Genomic DNA, 6,648 nt, shown 5'->3' with positions numbered 1-6,648 from the left:
TGTGTGTCTGACTTTGTACACATCATTGTACTGTGTGTGTTTATTCTACTGTATGTCTCAGTCCATTTTTGTGTTTGTATGTTGTTTTCCTGACTGCCTTAGCCTGTGTGTTGGGGGAGAGGTTAGAAGAGGCCAATGTAAATGCAAGGCACTAGCTGTTACTGGCTGGTTGTCCATCTGTTCAGACTGGGAAGCGGGAATTCCTCTGCTTGTTGACAGCATTCAGGTACAAATTGACGTATGAGGTCAGAAGGTCATCCATTTTGTAACACTACAATAAAAAAAAAACAAAAAAAAAAAAAACATATTTTAGGGATGAGCATTTCCATATATTTTAATAATCGAATACACGTAATTTACCTACATGATTAAATGATTACACTATGATACTTTACATTAATGCACTACTGGCTAAACTATAATGCTAAAATTGTGGTAATATGTATATGCCTATAGTTTCAAAATGATCTTCCACCTGCGTGATTTCTTGAAGTGGATTTCCACTCTGATGTTAGGCACGGCTGCATTTTAGTAACAGCAATAGTGGCTCATTGAATTTGTGTTTGATGGAGTACATCCAGATCAAAAATTGATACATTTCTGTGGCAATGTGCCCCGCCCCTGTGTGCATATTATGTGTTGTATGTTGCGTGCGTGTGTTAATGTTGGTGTATAGTCATTGGTACACGGGATATAAACGGGTCTGTGTTTCACGTGTATTAAAAAGGTAGATTTGTATTTAGGCACGAGGAGGGCACAAATCACTTCACGTGCTGGTTAAATGTAATATGTGAGCACGGGGTTGCACAGAATTAATTCACGTGCTGGGATTCAAGTGAATAATTAATTAGTAATTGAATCCCAGCACAACAGTATATATAGATGCACGTTTTTTCACTCAGGGTTGGGTGTTCGGTGAGTGGAGAACGGGATTGGAGACGGAGGTAATTGTGAAGTATAAAAGTAAATAGTTAGAGTATCTGCTCACCGTGTTTGTTTGTCTGTCTAGTCCGTTTTGTTCGTCTATTTATTTTGGCCTCAAGTGCCGTGCCCTGTGTTTTGTCTGTTCCAACCTTTTATTTTCTGTTTATTAAATGCTGAGCGAAAGCATTCACTCAGCTTCACCAAACCACACCTCTCTGTCTGTTTATTTCCTGCTTCTGGTCTGACGCCACCCACTCCGGCCGTCTTTGTGACAATTTCTTACTTGTAAAATAAAAACGAAGGAAGAAAACACAAGAGTCAACAGAAAGTGCAAAGCGGCAGAGAGTTATACTGAGTCCCTTTGGATGATTTTATGTTGTTAGTTATTAGTTATTATAGTTTTATCTTAAGGTTAATGTTTTTGACGTTGAAAACATTTTAAATGGCACGCATAATTATGTGCAGATGGGAGTAAATGGTAACATGATAAACAACAGTGCTGACAATTTTGTATTCATAATAACTTTGATGAATAGAAAGCGAATACGTGTTCCCAAAAAGATGCCCAAATATTCTGTGGATCCAAAGACTGTTATTAAAAGTTTAGGCCGACCGTCTGGTATTCTGTCCTAAACCAGCAGTTTGTCGGTCCCAAACTGTTGTGACATACATTATATATTAAATAAACAGGGAGAAAAGTGTTAAAGTGTTAATCAGATTTTTCTGCCTTTAGTTTTATTGGAACTGTGGTACCATTCAATAGACAGAAAATTGTAAAGGGGTACTTAAGCTGAAAAGGTTGAAAACCACTGTTTTAGAGCACTGTGTTATTGTGACAGTGTAGGTAACAGTAATATAATAATAATAATAAAGGCGCTTGCTGAGATTGAACAACCTGTGTCATTTTTAGACTGCATTTTGCACTTCACTAAGAAAGGGCATTCCTGCCATCTAGTGTTTTAAAGAGTGATGGCCAGTAGTTGATATTTCTTACCAAAGACGTTTCAGAGAAATTAAAGGGGAACTGTAATGCAAATTAATATATAACCATTTCAATAGAAAATATGTTAACTAAAGCTTTTGACGCATTTTCAGCCTCTCCTTGAGCAGTAGATCGCATGAAAACCATTGAAACAAATTAACATTGAATGTATTGGAGCTCTCTTCTGTCGAGCTTTGTGTGACGTCCTGTCGTTGGCTCGCTCTATAGTCACACATAGTATTCTATTGCGCGTATGTCCTGTTCCTATATTATGTAGCCATTGTTTTGTTACGGCCGCCCTTTGTTGGTTTAAAGGCTTAGTCACACAAAAATACTTTTTGTTGCTGTTTTTCCTTTTGTTATTTTTGCACCCGAACGCTTTGCATTCCGACATAATTGACCCTGCCGGCGTTCACTGGTGTGGATGGCTGTCAACAATATGACGGAACAGCGGCGCCAGAAAGGTTCCAATATGGAGACGGCCTGCATTTCCAGCTGACCCAGAAAGCTGACAAAAAAACTGAAATGCTGGCCAAACAAAATTGCCGCAGTGAGACGCATGTGTTATATATACAGAGCATGTATAGAGAGCCCTGTTATTTTGAGTACAGTTCCCCTTTAAGCAAAGCGGTGGTTCTGACAGGGAACTCGCTTAAACCTTGGTTCAAATCACGTAAATATCAAGCATACGTTAGGTGCTTCCAATCCAGACTAAATCGTCAATCGAATAGCTGGTTCCTTATTCCTCCCTCGAGAAATGATCGGATAGGTAAGGATTTACATTTGACCTCAATCCACTACAACCCCGCTGTTCCACACATTGCTCACCAGTTTGCCTCCTCCTGCCCAGCCTCCACCTGCTTTTTTGGCTGTGTGTTATGTGGAGGGCATCTATCCTGACCCTCTGTCCGTGTCTCCCTGTGGCTAGCCTCTCCACTTATCTGTGAGCTAATGCATGGGCAGGGGTACTTCGAAAGGTAAGGCCAAAGAAAGCAGCATAAAACATGTGCATTGTAGTAGTGTTGTCTAGTGTTGTTTTAATAAATATCTAGAATCTATCGCATGAGTTTTCGGACTGAATCTTATTTCCCTTGACAAGGTTGCCAATGGTCATGTGAAAGTAGGCAGTACTGCCTGTATTGGATTTATTTGTACTCGTTAGCCTGACCTCCATCAATACAACCACCACCCACAGACCACAGGTCATCCCCAGCCCCACAAGGCTCCGATTCCTGGTGGATCATCTTTATTTGCAAAAAAGTCAAGGATCATAAATACATTGTACAAACTTTGCAGATGAGTTTTAGCTGGAAAAATAGCAACAGCGAAGTAGTTATATTTTGACTGAAGGATTGTGTGTGTAAATTGTAAAACCTTTTGCAAAGCCTGCAGTAGCTCAAATAAAGGGCAGTGAAACAAAGTTCATGTTGTTCTGCAGGAAGCATGGGGTAGACTGGAAGTGCTTTGTTTGTTAAGAAATGTATTTTTGTAAAACACTTGTGTGATTTAGTTCATACGTTGTGCATAGGGGGTCCCTTATTCTATAAGAGACACTCTACATATGATGTATACACCTGCTTGTGCTAAACTGTCTTACCTTGGCCATTTTTACTGCTGCCCTTATCACTGATGCCACCCTGCCCGTCTGTGCTAAAAGCCTAACCTGGATGCAGCCGAGTTACGGGTGGTATGGCATTCCCTGACTTTTGTGGCTTTAAGCTGCACTATTCCGGTTGATTTTATTGTCATTTAATTTTTTTGTAAGGAATTTCCTGACAATTTAGTTTATTATAGTTGTATATTACAACAGTATGGAGCCACCTAGTGGCTGTATTGAAAATACACTAAACAGTTCATTTGTAGTTATTAAACAGTAATGGCTTAAAACTCACACAGCTCTGCTGCACCCAGTCCTGGGTTCAGAACTCCCCTGAATTACACATATTATCGAAATGATCAAGAGTCTGTAAGATTATAATAAATAAATTGTTTCTCCCATATAGCTGCACAAACTCCTAAACCTATACTCACAGGTGAGATTTACTCCTGCTGCGGTGAGAAGTGCCATCAGTTATCTTAGTAATAGCTTGAGCTAAAGAATGCCCTGACCAGGTTTCCTCACAATAGGATAATGATTTCTCTAGATACAGTTGAGACACATGTATTTGTGAGTAGGTAAAGACAGGAATAGCCTCCAGACACACCCAGATTCTCAATAGCTTGTGCTGAAGAATGTCCTGACCAGGTTTCATCAGACAGGTGGTACAGCAGTTCTCTGATTTGGTAAAGTGTGTAATACAGTATTTTTGTTTTCTTTTTCCTTTTCTACAGTTGAGATCAGCAAGCCTGCTAACTGATCCTGAGAACATGAGGTTTTACCATCAAGCACAGCAGCCCTGTCTCAATTCACACATCGCTGTGGCAGAATTTATACAGCTGCACCCAGTCCAGGGTTTCAGAACTCCCCTCAGTGAAGTCTATTATTGAAATGAACAGGAGTTGGATGTTGAATCAATTGCTAATCCCTTTTATAGCTGCATGAACAACTCGTTATTAGTTAGCCTACAGACTCACAGGTGGGACATATTCACACTGTGATGAGAAGCACGTAATTCATACCTACAAGGAGGCCTGACATACGGATTTCCTGGCACCTCATTTACCTGTCTGGTCATTTCAGTAATATACCTGAACAAGGTAGGAAGGAGGGAGGGAGAGGAGTTCAGAACTGAAACCCAGGACTGGGTGCAGCAGGGCTTGTGTAAGACTCTCAAGCCGCCTGATGTGTTTATTCTGTTCATTGTTCTTTTGTTTAACAAATTCTGTCACTAGATATTACACAGGAATGGAGATTTGTATATTACCACTCCTAAAAGTAAGTGCAAAAACTGAACTCGTGAATCGTGTTTTTCAAATTGTATTTGTACATATTAAATAACTTTTTGAAGCAAACGGTACACGTTTGTCAAGGAGTGATTTCAACCAGACACATATAAATAACTAAACATGGTGTTTTTTTACTTGTACACATTTATTTTTTGCTAGAAACACGTCATTAATGGGGCTCCCGAGTGGCGCATCCAGTAAAGGCGCTCCTCGCAGGATGTGCCCTATAGCCTGGAGATCGCTGGTTCGAATCCAGGCTATGTCACAGCTGACCGTGACCGAGAGTTCCTAGGGGGCGGCGCACAATTGGCTGAGCGCTGCCCGGGTAGGGAGGGCTTAGGTCGGCAGGGGAATCCACGGCTCACCGCGCATCAGCGACCCCTGTGGCCGATAGGGCGCCTGTGGCTCTGCAGCGGAGCCGCCAGATCTGTGTTGTCCTCCGGCACTATAGGTCTGGTAGCATTGCTGTGGATCTGCAGTGCGAAAAATGACGGCTTGGAAGGAGCACGTTTCGGAGGACGCGTGTTTCAGCCTCCGTTTCCTGAAGTCGGCGGGGGGGTTGCGAGCGGTGAGCCGGGGATACAGATAATAATTGGGCATGCTAAATTGGGGTGAAAACCGGGGTAAAAAAAAATAATTGGCGACGACTAAATTAAAAAAAATAAATAAATAAAAATAAAAAAAGAAACACGTCATTAAATATTTAAGTACAGCCATTTGTTAAATAATAAAAATAAAACACTTTAACTGTGCAATCGATCCCCTGAAGATCGACCATCACAAAGCACTTTACAAGATAGTGAGGAACAATGTATAACACATTAAATACAGGGCACAGTACATTAAATACAACATAAAAAAATGCAAACACATTAAATATAGGCATAATACATTAAATAAAAGGCTAGGATGTGAATTCTAAACATTGTGGATGCGTGTGTCAAGCAGAATCATACACAGATAAGATGGAATAAAATACCTGAAATAGCAATTTAGACAACAGTTAATAACAGATACCAGGCTTAGAGAGCATTATAAGCAAGAGAGAACAAGTGGGTCTTGAGAGTTGATTTGAAGTGAGTGACTGAAGGAGCTGCATGCACTAAAGCTGGGAGAGAGTTCCAGAGAGTCGGGGCCATGAAGCTAAAAGAGCGCTCTCCGAGTGTGGCGCGCTTTTGCTTGGGTATAACCAGCAGGCCTGAGTCAGAGGACCTCAGCTTGCATGTAGGGACATAGCGGGTCAGCAGGTTGGAGAGATACTCTGGACCTGTGTGATGGAGGGCCTTGTAGGCAAGCAGGAGAATTTTGAAAGTAATCCTGAACTTAACAGGTAACCAGTGCAGTTGGGCAAGACTGGGTGACGTGATCATGTTTTTTTACATCTGATAAGGATCGTACCAGCTGCAGTTGGTTTATGGCATGTGACGGAAGATCACCATAGAGAGAGTTGCAGTAATCGATTCGAGAGGAGATGAATGCATGACAGAGTACCTCTGCATCTGGGAGGGAAAGGTAGGGATAGACCTTTGAGATGTTTCGGAAGTGGTAGAAGGAGTATTTGACTACAGAGGAGAGTTGGGCATCAAAGGAGAGGTTACTATCCAGAAGTACACCAAGGCTTCGTACAGTGGGGGAAGGCAGCAGCAGACAGCTTCCGAGGTTCAACGCAGCAATATTGAGATTCTTGAGTTGAGTTTTCGATCCTGTTGGTTCAGATTTGTTGGTGTTGAGCTGAAGAAAACTGGCAGACATCCAGGCCTCAATCTCTTGGATGCAAGCGGAGCTGAAAAATGGCAGAGTGACATCCAGGGTCTAGTTTTAGGTAGAGCTGGGTGTCAGCAGCATAGGAGTGAAAC

Source organism: Acipenser ruthenus, chromosome 17 (assembly GCF_902713425.1).
Source record: "Acipenser ruthenus chromosome 17, fAciRut3.2 maternal haplotype, whole genome shotgun sequence".
Taxonomy (NCBI): Eukaryota; Metazoa; Chordata; class Actinopteri; order Acipenseriformes; family Acipenseridae; genus Acipenser; species Acipenser ruthenus.
The sequence above is the reverse complement of the archived record's forward strand: the minus strand, read 5'-3'. Positions refer to the sequence as shown.